This window comes from Pipistrellus hanaki (genome assembly GCF_964339955.1).
Source record: "Pipistrellus hanaki genome assembly, chromosome: 1".
Classification (NCBI taxonomy): domain Eukaryota; kingdom Metazoa; phylum Chordata; class Mammalia; order Chiroptera; family Vespertilionidae; genus Pipistrellus; species Pipistrellus hanaki.
Genome location: NC_140503.1, coordinates 43,475,936 through 43,488,717, shown reverse-complemented (window position 1 = coordinate 43,488,717; position 12,782 = coordinate 43,475,936). Strand labels below are relative to the sequence as shown.

Sequence of the window (12,782 nt, the reverse complement as noted above, 5' to 3'; positions counted from 1 at the left end):
ATAGAGAGTTAGAAACATCGATGAGAGAGAATCATCCATCAGCTGCCTCTTGCACACCTCCTACTGGGGATGTGCCCGCAACCCAGGTACATGCCCTTGACCCGAATCGAACCCGGGACCTTTTAGTTCGCAGGCTGACGCTCTGTCCACTGAGCCAAACCGGATTCAGCTCAAGTAGAGTTTTCTAAGCTTTGATCTGATCTAGACTCCTTGAAGACAGGCAAGGGCTGTGTCATTTGTAGGTTCTGGGAGGATACTTATTATTAAACAAAATCTGAATTCTAAAGAGTACTAGACACATTATTAGCACCATTGCCAGACTGAGCTCAGGCCCACAGATCAGATCTCAAGTACCTCAGTTCATAAGGCAAATCAATAGCCTCAGCTGTCAGCTGCAATCAACAGTCTCTGCACCTTGAAGGGGTATCTCAGGTCAGTGGTCAAAGCCTGACACTGGCTGGTGATCATCTGAAGCCAGGGATCTGTGGGTCAGGATCGCCGTCCCCGGACAGCAGAGGTGGAAGGCACCATCACAAACTTGTTCACAGTCACCTGCATTCGTTACCCCTGGGGTCCTTATCAAGAAGTCACAATCACTGGTGCAGGGACCTCTCATCACCATCATTGCAGGCCACGATCAAAGGCACTCAACACAATCATCAAAACTCCCGACTCTGCTCGTAATCAATCCGGAGTGTAAACAAGAGAGATCACATTATCTCAGAGCACTGTCACCTCGGATCCCATTATTTATTCAATAAATAATATTGAACAGCTACTTACTCTGTGCTCCAGGGATGTGCTAGAGTCCAGGAATACTCAATGATCAACTAGGCAAAATTCCTGCCTCGATGTCATAATCCGGCCAGAGGGAGACAGAAAGGCCATCACAATATGATCAGGTGAGTACTCCATCTGAAGGAGACCACAGCGAAAGTAACTAGGGAATTAGGAGTGCTTTATAGAAAAGGCTATCACAATCACTCCAGATCAGAGGTCACTGTGACCCCAAGTTCATAATAGCCCCAAATCACAAATGTCCCACATTAGAACCCTCTCAGGGTACCATTGCTCTACTTGACAAACAACATGCTTTTGGTTTTTAAATTATGAAGAAAGTGTGGAGCTGCCAGACTAAGGCTTTTCCAGCACAAATGGGAAGTGATAATGATACCAGAACTGCCCAAATCATCACTAGACATTTAAGCCAGGCTGGTCCCCTATCCTGGCTCACTTTAGATCCTCCGCCTAGTCCCCTTGGCTATCCCTACCTGCTCTTCCAAGTCTGAGGTAGGAATATTCTTACAGAGCAGCACTGAACCATTAAACCCAGCCCTGATTCACCCCATCTCGTAGTCCCAGAGTCCTGAGCAATTTTCCTGGCCTTCAAGGCAGCTGGGATGGCTCATTTCTGCCAATCCATCCCTGGACAAGTAATCTTTGGGCCTGAAGAACAGGTTTTGACCGATCAATCAGAAAACATTGAGAACTAAATTATGTCAGTAATAGTGACCACTTAAGTATCATGCTAAAAACACTAATATATACAGCTTCCCGTTCCCATTATATAGATGAATGAAAACTCAGGGAGATTTTGCTAACAAATTAATTTATTTGCTCTAATTCAAAAAGCTATCCCTACCTGGTTTGGCTCAGTGGATAGAGCACAGGCCTGTGGACTGAAGGGTCCCAGGTTTGATTCCAGGCAAGGGCACATGCGCGGGTCGCAGGCTCGATCCCCAAGTGTGGGGTGTGCAGGAGGCAGCTAGTCAGTGATTCTCTCTCATCATTGATGTTTCTGTCTCCTTTCCCTCTCCCTTCCGTTCTGAAATCAATAAAAAAAATTAAATTAAATTAAAATTAAAAAAAGCTAGTAAGTGGTAGAGTTAGAATTTGGACCCAGAGTTGCCTGACCTGTGCTTTGGCTTCCATGGTGAAGGAGTGGCCAGCCTGATGCTGCCTGGCAAGCAGGTGATAAAAGTGGAGAGCCGCCTCCCCATAACCTAAGCTTTCCACCATGTTAGCCTCTAGCCACATGTGGCTACTTAAATTTAAATTAAAATAAAGCTAAAAGCTCAGTTCCTCAGTCCCATTAGCCACACTTCATGTACTTAACAGCCACATGTGGCTAGTGGTTATGATGTTGCCCAGTGAAAATTTTTCCACCAACACAGACAGTTCTGGACAGCTATATCCCATCATTCCCACGTTCCTATTCATTTCATTCATCACGCTGGCATTCTGCCTGGCCCGCTCCTACCTCCCTGTCTCTAGTGCATCCTTCCCCTGTGCCCTCTGCAACCTGTGATCAGCGAATTCTCCCATATCTGAGCCTTTTCTCAGGATGCTGCCTGCATCTCTTGCCTGACCTGAAACCTGGAAATCCCTTAAGGAAACTGCTTCTTTTTTTATTTTTTAATATATTTTATTGATTTTTTACAGAGAGGAAGGGAGAGGGATAGAGAACTAGAAACGTCGATGAGAGAGAAACACCGACCAGCTGCCTCTTGCACACACCTCATCGGGGATGTGCCCGCAACCAAAACGTACATGCCCCTGACCGGAATCGAACCTGGGACCTTTCAGTCCGCAGACCGACGCTCTACCACTGAGCCAAACCGGTCTCGGCGATACTGCTTCTTTAGCAGCCCTTTGAGGGGAATGCCGTTTTCCTCTCATTCCCACGCACCTCAGAGTCAGGAAGTGGGTATGTTCCTCTCTCCCAATGCCTTTTCTAAACCCCTCCCTCCTTCCTACAAAACCCATTTTGACTCTTGGCTCACTGCCCCTCTCTCCGCCCTAAGTTTTGTTTTATTTGGTGAGCTCAGCATCCATACGATGGCCTCTCCAACAGCCTCCTCTCACTTCCTGGACCTCCTCACCCCAGCAGTATTTTCCACGCCACAGCAGCTGCCTGCTCCTGAAGTCGCACCCTCCACTTTGTTTTCACCAAAAACCATACTTCTTCCAAAATGTAGACTCTCTTTCCACAACCTTTGTTTGATTTTTAAAACGTACTTGAGAGAGACAGAGGAAATGGGGTGGGAGGAAGGAAGAGACATCGATTTTTGTTCCACTTACGTTTGCATTCAGTGTTGTATGTGGCCCGACAGGGGACGGAACCCTCAACCTTGGCGCATTGGGACAATGCTTTAGCTGCCTGAACAACCTTTTTCTTAATTAAGCCTCCCTCGGCCATTTTTTGACCCTTCTCATGAGCTCCCATCCCTTGCCCTCACTAAATTTTCTCTATTCATTGTCCCTAGTTTTTTGTTGTTGTTGTTGTTTGGTGGTTGTTTTTTTAAATATGTTTTTATTGATTTCAGAGAAGAAAGGAGAGGAGCAGAGAAAGATAGAAACATCAATGATGAGAAAGAGTCATTGACTGGCTGTCTCCTGCACGCCCCACACTGGGGATCAAGCCCACAACCCGGACATGTGCCCTTGACCGGCATCAAACCTGGGACCCTTCTGTCTACAGGCCGATGCTTTATCCACTGAGCAAAATTGGCTAGGGCGGCCCTAGTTTTTTTGTTCCTTTTAGCTTTACTTCCATCATCCATCATTATAACCACTCTCTTGCCCCTTCTCCTCCCTTGGTACTTGCCTGGCAAAACCCTTAATCTGGATAAATCCGCCATCTGCCTCCTCAGTGCTTTTGTTAAAGCAAAATCACACCCCCAGGCAGACTGTCTTCATTCCATGTTTGCCATTCTCCCCTCAAATGGCTCTCAACAGTGCCTGGGAATTCCTGCTACATTTCTCCAATAAGTTTGCTTTTCCACTCTCTCAGACAACTTGTATGCCTATTCTCTTTCTGCAGAACCTCTAACCCTCTCATCGTAACTGATGACCTAGCCATTCTGAAAAACAAACAAACAAACAAAAAAACAGTTTGGCCGTTTTTAGAAAAGTAACCATGCAACCAGGACATGACCGAGCAACTGTACTCCTGGGCATTCATCCCAAAGGCATAAAAACTGTTCACATAAAAAACAAAAAAAACAGCCGAAACTGGTTTGGCTCAGTGGATAGAGCATCAGCCTGCCGACTGGGAGGTCCCAGGTCCGATTCTGGTTAAGGGCATGTACTTTGGTTGCGGGCACATCCCCGGTAGGGGGTGTGCAAGAGGCAGCTGATTGATGATTCTCTCTCATTGATGTTTCTAACTCTCTACCCCTCTCTCTTCCTCTCTGTAAAAAATCAATAAAACATATTTTTAAAAAGAATATTGATCATTAAAAAACAAACAAAACAACAACTCATACATGTATATTCATAGCAGCTATATTCATAATAGCCAAAAACTAGACTCAGCCTCGATGTCCTTCAGCCAGGTGAACGGTTAAATAAACTGTGGTACATTCACACCATGGAATACAACTCAACAATTTTCAATTTAATTTTTAAAATAATATGTATAATGTGATAAGTGTACAGTTAGGTAAAAATCACATATGTAAATACAATAAAAACGTATTTAGCAACAACAACAAAATATGAGTTGGGTTACAGGGAAGAAGAGTATTCTAGGCCCTAGGCACTGCTCTTGCAACTCCAGGGGACAAAAACAGGCCAGTCTGAAGAGAATACATGACAACAGATCAGACAGAGGCTGGACAGATAATCCGTGGGCCCTGTTTAGGGACTGCGTGCCCCTAGGATCTCGTTCAAAAAGCTATGTGGTGCCGTGTGATTCAGACAACTCTGGGCTTGGCCACTGGCTGGCTGTATGACTTTGGACTAGTCAGTCACATGACTACTGAGGGCCTGTCTCCTCCTCAGTGAAAAACAGGGACCATGGGCCCCGCCCTCCAAGACTGGGGGGGGGGGGTGTTAAATAAAGTAGTGCATGTGCAGCATCTACAAAATGTTCCCTAAATGTAAATTCAATTCAGTCCCACTTCTCTGTATAAAAAAAAAAAAAAAAAATCTGTTCTCCAGACAAGATCAGATAAAAAGCCAATTTATAATGATAAAATTCTTGAGTGTTTACTGATAGTGCTCAAAAAGAAAGAGAAAAGAGAGCGAGAGAAAGGAAAGTAAAAGGGGGGAAAAAAATCATTGACCACCTTTAGAGAATTTGAAGAATCCGACTCCTTTTTGTGAACTTTGGTAAATAAAGGGAGAGAATCAAGTCAGGGATTTAATCTGCCTTTATGTGACTGTGCTTTAGGTTCACAGAAGTATTGTGAGATCCTTACTCTGAACACTGGGAAGAGTAATAAACAAGCCTTACAAACATGTCTCAAGGCAGCCAATTAGGTAGGAAATGAAGAAGGAATAATAAAGCAGCAACATTTTACAAACCCTTAGTGCGATGGATGGGTAAGTCACCAATAGCTGTTAGAGTCACAGAGGGGAGAGACACAGGACAGTTATGCACCCCTGGTGAAAGGGTTCATCACCTACGAATATTCTAGACAAAAACTTCAACCTGAATCAGAGTGAGCCTTTCTAATGAGCTAGGGTTTACAGAAAAGAATGCAATCAGCAAAATCTTGAATATAGGAAATTTCAAAAGGAAAAAAAAAAATCTCTCTTCACCAAATGGGGAAGGTGGGGAGGGTCTGTAGATTCAAATAGATTTAAGAGACTTATCCACCAAAGGTAGCCGGTGTGACTCTTTTTGGTTGTTAACTAAAGCTGTAGAAATAATCATTTCACATTATATGCATAGATCAAAGCTTTATGTTGTATACCTAAAAGTAATACAATGTTATATGTCAATTGTACCTCAATATTTAAAAAGGAAATAATTATTTTTGTTTTAGGTCTGGTTGTTCTATAAAGAATACTTATCTTTTTTTTTTTTTCCTTAAAAAATATTTTTATTGGTTTCAGAGAGGAGAGGAGAGGGAGAGTGATAGAAACATCAATGATGAGAATCATTGATTGGCTGCCACCTGCATGCCTCCTACTGGGTATTGAGCCCATAACCTGGGCATGGGCCCTTGACTGGAATCAAACCTGGGACCCTTCAGTCTGCAGGCTGATGCTCTATCCACTGAGCCAAATCAGCGAGGGCTAGAATCCTTATCTTTTAATGATACACACAGAAATATTTATGAATGAAATGAAATGTCTGAGGGGAGCTCCAAAAAGACACAAATGGAGAGAGGATATGGATAAAACCAGTAGAATGAGTTGATGATTGTTGAACCATGCTTTTAATTTTATGTATGTTTGACATTTTCCATAATAAAAATTTAGAAAACAAATAGCAACAACAACAAATCTTAACCCGTTCCCACCTGACACCCACCCCACCACTCCCATGGGCTGCTCACGCCCGGGCCGCCTCAGGACAGAGCGGGCTTTCTGTCCTGCTGCTTGGCTCAGGAACCTCTAACCCTCTAACCCTCTCAAACAGAGCTCTGACCACTGCTTTCCTCCTGGGACACTGTCCTCTCTTCTCCTTTGTGACACTGTCCTCTCCTGAGCGGCCTCTGGCTGCTGCTGCTCCATGGCCTTTCCCTCTCACCGCCTCCACCTGTCTTCTCTATCCCTGATGAGCTCATTCCCTCCCAGTAACTGACTTCTTATCCCTGCTCTGATGGTTCCCAAACCTGTGTCTCCAGCCTAGAATCCCCCTTTAACCTACAGACATGTAGGCGCTATGACAAGGTCAGCCTGACTCCAACCTCACAGGCCCGAATCCTGATCACACCTGTGGCCTCAAACCGGGTCCTTCCCCAGCTTCCCTCCTTTCCATCTCCATGAGTAGCCCTCAGGCAGACACCTGGTTGTGGTTAGAATTCCTCTCTTCCCTCACCCGGCTTTCCCCCTCACCCCGCTTTCCCTCTCACCCCGCCCATCATCGCAAGTCCTGTCATTTCTTTCTCCAAAATGGTCACTTTAAAAAAAAAAATATATATATATATACATATATATATATATATATATATATATATATATATATATATATTATTGATTTTTTTTTAAATATATTTTATTGATTTTACACAGAGAGGAATTGAGAGGGACAGAGAGTTAGAAACATTGATGAGAGAGAAACATCGACCAGCTGCCTCCTGCACACCCCCACCCGGGAATGTGCCCGCAACCAAGGTACATGCCCTTGACCGGAATCGAACCCGGGACCTTTCAGTCCGCAGGCCGACGCTCTATCCACTGAGCCAAACCGGTCCCGGCATATTTTATTGATTTTTTTACAGAGAGGAGGAGAGAGAGACAGAGAGTTAGAAACATCGATCAGCTGCCTCTTGCACACTCCCTACTGGGGATGTGCCCGCAACCAAGGTACATGCCCTTGACCGGAATCGAACCTGGGATCTTTCAGTCCGCAGGCTGACGCTCCATCCACTGGGCCACACCGGTTTCAGCCAAAATGGTCACATTTATTCCCCATCTCTCCCACCCTGATCGCAGCTGCCACCATCTTTGCTCAGAAGACTACAGCCTCCTCCTGGTCTCCTGGTCTCTTTCCTTGCTCTCTTCCAACCCTTTCCCCTCAAAGCTGCCGGGGAATGAACAGTTGAAGTGTTTTTAAAACGCAGTGGTGGCAGGATTGTGTGTGGAGCCTTCCAAGGGCTCCCTGCCTCTTTTGCAATGAACCCAGCGCCTCTCCTCTCTGCCTTTTGTTCGGTAAATGGTATCGTGGGAAAAGTCAGCGAACAGTTGGTGAAGCCGGAAAGCTCACAGGAAAGCGGGAGAGACATTGTTTACACGTGTGAAACAAGGAGGAAGCAATTAGTGCAAAAGTGTGCTGCTCAGCCTGGCCTGCGAGTGCAGAAATCCAGAAGAATGGGGGTCAGCTTCTTTGCTGATAACAGACACAACTTAAATTCCACCTTTTTAAGGTGCAAGTGGAGCCCGAGGCACTAAAAAAATATACAACTGGAGGTTCTAAAAGGCCCCGGTACGAGGACCAGGACACGAGGGGTGGGCGTTCCTCTCTGCCCCCTCCCAGGACGACGCCCACGCTGCCGTGGGAGCGGGAGGAGGCCGCCGAGGACCGAGGACCGTCCCCCCTTCGCTGGTCACCGGCCGTGGACTCGGCTCAGGTGCCTTTGTGCTCCAGCTTCTCTCCTAAATGCTGGCGTTCTTCAGGACTCCTTCCTGCTCTCCAGACTGTTTAGAAGCCAAAACCGGTGTGGCTCAATGGATAGAGGGTTGGCCTGCGGACTGAGGGGTCCCGGGTTCGATTCCGGTCAGGGGCATGTACCTGGGTTGCAGGCACATCCCCAGTGCGGGGGGGGGGGGGGGGGGGGCGTGCAAGAGGCAGCTGATCGATGATTCTCGCTCATCAGTGTTTCTGACTATCCCTCTCTCTTCCTCTCTGTGAAAAATCAATAATATATATATATATATATATATATATGTGACGGTTTAGGTTTCCACGTGGCGGCTTTCACACGGTCGAGCTACACGGGGGCAGAAGTCACTGAAGGGGTGAAACCAGATGTCAGGGGGAAGAGGCTGGTTTGGGGGACCCGGCACCTGTGTCCTGGGGCCACGTGGGCCGTGGCCGGAGGAGAGGGAGTGAGGATGGGCCTGTCGTCACCTCCCGGGGTCTGGCTCCATCCCACGGCCACTCCCTCCGTGGGACCCAGGGCCGGGAGGAGAGGGCAGGCTGGCTCTGGGCGGGGGCACAGCCTAGTGAGGCGCTGCCCCTTGGCTCCGGGCAGGAAACGCCTGGCGGAAGGCAAGGCCGTTAGAAGCACTAGAACCGAGAGGGGGCCAGGGCAGAACGTTCTTTTACCAACAGGAAAAACAAAGGTGGTGGTTGTCACCAACTTCCAGCCCCAGAAGCTGGCAATGCCTGGGAACCCCGTTCCGCTCCCCTGAGGGTGCCCCACAGGCCGTGAGGCTTCGTCCCTGCCGGCGGGCTCAGGGGCTCCTCCAGAGGAACGGCCCTCCAGCCTGCGAGCTCCGGGCCAGCACCGTCTGCTCAGGAGGAAAACTTAAGGAAAAAACCCGCCCACTGTCACCGGCCAAAACCCCCAGCCTCGCCTGGCTTCAGCCCCTTCCACCAGGAGTCACCCCCCGGGGGAGTGTGGTCACCACTGGCCCCCACATGGAGGGGGAGGGGAGAGGGGCAAACCTGAGAAATGGGCCTGTGAGCCAGGGGCTCCCGGTTCGGTTCCAGTCATGGCACTGGCCGGGGGCTGCGGGCTCCATTCCCTGCCTGGGGCGTGCAGGAGGCAGCTGAGCAATGATTCTCTCTCCTCATTGCTGTGTCCATCTCTGTCTCCTTCTCCCTTCCTCTCTGAGATCAATAAACATATATATTAAGAAAAGAGATGGGAGCCGAAACCGGTTTGGCTCAGTGGATGGAGCGTCGGTCTGTGGACTGAGGGGTCCCAGGTTCGATTCCTGTCAAGGGCATGTACATTGGTTGCGGGCACATCCCAGTAGGGGGGGGGTGCAGGAAGCAGCTGATTGATGTTTTTCTGCCATCGATGTTTCTGGCTCTCTGTCCCTCTCCCTTCCTCTCTGTGAAAAATCAATAAAACATATTCTAAAAAATAATAAGTAAAAGAGATGGGAAAGGGTTGTCTGAAGTCGCACAGGGGCGGCGAGGAGGTGGGGGGAGAGGCCTGAGGAAGGCCGACCTTCAGGGAGAGGAACTAGAGGGCGGGTGCGGGGGGGGGGGGGGGGGGGGGGAGGAGGGCAGCTGGGGAGCCCACGGCTTGCCAGCGGCCTGGGCTCTGTGCCCGGCCTCTGATGTGCCGCATTGTTCAGCTATTTCCTTCCCTGGAAGTCATAAGCAGTAAGCGGGTGGAAGGGGCCTGGGGGGGGGGGGGGGGGAGGCCAGGAGTAAATGGAACAGGGTGGAGCTTCCACGGGAGGAGAGGGGGGACCGTGCATCCATTCCCATGACCAGCTGCCCTTCCGGCCACCCTGCGGCCGCGTGGGAAAGGCCTTGGGAGCGCTGGTGTGTGTGTTCTCACTGGTGTCTGCCTGCCTCGCTTGGCTCTAGTCACAGGACAAAGCCCCTGGGAAGCGGTCCCCAGGCGGTTCCCACTGGGCCCTGCCCTGGGAGAGGCCGGAGCCCGCCCCGCGCCCGGGAGCAGGGCTCGGGGCCGTAGGGCGGACTCCCCCGAGGAGTGTGGCTTCTGGTGAATGTAGATTGGCCGGCTTCCTGGGCTCGTGAGGATGCTAAGCTCCCAGCTTCCTGGCAGCCCTCTGTTGCTAGCTGCGTGTCGGGAGGCGGGTGAGAACCGGACGTGAGGAGTGAAGTCAACCATTCCCACAGCGTCTCTCCAAGAAGCCCGAGTCCTCGTCACCGACAGACCTCAGAGCCCAGCGGCTGCCAGAGATCATATCGTGAGCCAGCCGAGATCACACACCAGCAGCCCACAGGCCGAACGCATCCTGCAGATTTGAGAGAGAGAGGAAGGAGGAGGGAGAGAGAAAACCCACTGGCTGTCTCCTGCATGCCTCCCGGGCATGTGCCCTGAGGGGGGCGGGTATTGAGCAGGGCCTCCTGGTGCTTGGGTCGATGTTCAACTGCTGAGCCACACCAGCAGGACCAGTTGCTGTTACTTATCACCCTTACATGATTTTTACGTAGTTTTTTTTAGTGTCCTTATCACAATAAAGAATGATGGCATAGCTGAAACCGGTTTGGCTCAGTGGATGATAGAGCGTCAGCCTGTGGACTGAAGGGTCCCAGGTTCGATTCTGGTCAAGGGCATGTACCTTGGTGGCTGGCACATCCCCAGTGGGAGGTGTGCAGGAGGCAGCTGGTTGATGTTTATAACTCTCTATCCCTCTCCCTTTCTCTCTGTGAAAAATCAATAATATATATATATATATATATATATATATATATATATATATATATATATAAAGAATGATGGCATAGAAGAACGAGGGCCACTGTTTCTAGAGAGACTATTTCCACTCAGCCAGGCACATGTGTGAGCAAACGAGGGTGGGATTTAGTGTCCTCCCACCACCTTTCCCACACGATTTCCTCCACCTTCCAGTGGCATGGCGCTTACTGCCACCTTCTGACAATACTAGGCCACAGACTCTGTGCCAAAATCACTTCCTATGCCTCCCCTTACCCCAAAATGACAACTGCCATTTTCTCAGTGAGCAGATCCCAGTAGCAAGGCATAAAGGAGTGACGTCCTGGAGCAACCCCCAGCCCCAGGTTGCTAATGACCTGATAATAAAGCTGCAACTCCTGCGCCGGAGGCGCTCCCTCACGCAGAGGCCGGGACCTGAGCGTGTGGACACATGGAAACACATCTGCTGGAGCTAACGCGGAAAACCAAGGTCACATCTGGGGAGACAGAAGGGGCCAGAAATGGAAGTGAGGGTCCCAAGCCTATCCATAACGTTTTACATTTGTATAAGGAGACTGTATCATGCATAACTTGCATAATTAAAATAAATACTACGAAGCAGAAACGCCTTAGCCTAGTAAGTGTTAGTCGCACCCTCATTTACCTGTCCAGCTTATCTCAGTCACTCCCCGTCTCAGACTGTCCGCTCACAGCTCCCTGAGCATGTCCCATTTCTGCTTCCGTCCCTTTTCTCTCTTTCTCCTACCCACAATGCCTTCCTCCCCCTCCTCTACCAAGCCAAACCCAGTCCATCCCAAAACAGAAATCTTTCAGTAATTTAGCTCATGCACACCCTAAACAAAATTGTAAAATGATGTACCCCTCAATAAAGCTGGCTTTTAAAAACTATATTCTCTTGAAATGTTTTAATTAAAAAAATTTTTCAGCCAAAACCAGTTTGGCTCAGTGGTAGAGCGTCAGCCTGCGGACTGAAAGGTCCCAGGTTCGATTCCAGTCAGGGGCATGTACGTTGGTTGCGGGCACATCCCCAGTAGGGGGTGTGCAAGAGGCAGCTGGTCGGTGTTTCTCTCATCGACATTTCTAGCTCTCTGTCTCTCTCCCTTCCTCTCTGTAAAAAAGCAATAAAATATATTTTTTTAAAAAATTTTTTCCAACCATATTTAAACAGTTGCAATGGATGTGATTTCTAGCGTATAGGACTTTAAAAAAAAAACTTATTAAAGGTATCCAATGGAATCACAGAGACTTGGTAGCCATCATCAACCATTTATAAAATATATAAGCAAATTCTTTCCAACAAAGGAAAATTTACATTATTGTATTTTCTCCTTGAACTCATATATTCTTTCTACTTTCCCCACATAATGTTATCCTACTGTAATATAAAGTTTATGCTTGGAAATGTCATCAAACCATATGTTTGGTCATCAAACCATATGTCTCTGTCATAAAAATATATATAAATTAAAATTTTTTAAATTATTTTTTGTATCCATAAGGATCTAGAGTTTAATATTTTATTCTGGATTGACTTATCATTACATTATTATAAATTCACTATGAAAACAACATAAACACATTATAAATGTTGATAGAGAATTAATAAACATTAGAAGTAAAATTATATAAGAAATACAACTCATATTTGGGTATGTACATGCTGGAATGAGAATTATCAGCATTAATTTACTTCCATATTTAATTTTCATAGATGTTAATGCTGATAAATCCAGCTCATATAAATAAGAAAAAGGAAATGGAAGAAGTCTGGAGAGTCACTCACTACCACCTGCAGTCGACAACTGAATGTTTCACCTCCTTCAAATGCCGAAAGCAAAATATTGGGAAATCTTTGATTTGCAAAACGCTGTATTCAATAGTCCTTTTCAGCCGAAACTGGTTTGGCTCAGTGGATAGAGCGTCGGCTTGGGGACTGAAAGGTCCCGGGTTTGATTCCAGTCAAGGGCATGTACCTTGGTTGTGGGCACATCCCCAGTG

At 47.7% G+C, this 12,782-nt stretch overlaps 1 protein-coding gene across 1 annotated transcript in view; it reads left to right on the top strand.

Annotated features, from left to right (window-relative positions):
• ZNF609 (zinc finger protein 609) overlaps positions 1 to 12,514 on the top strand; it is a 214,459-nt gene extending 201,945 nt beyond the window's left edge. Inside the window, exon 10 of the mRNA XM_084886555.1 lies at positions 12,496 to 12,514. The gene's annotated coding sequence lies outside the window, so the exon portion shown is untranslated. The remainder of the gene's footprint in view (positions 1 to 12,495) is intronic.
• Positions 12,515 to 12,782: the final 268 nt, after the last annotated feature.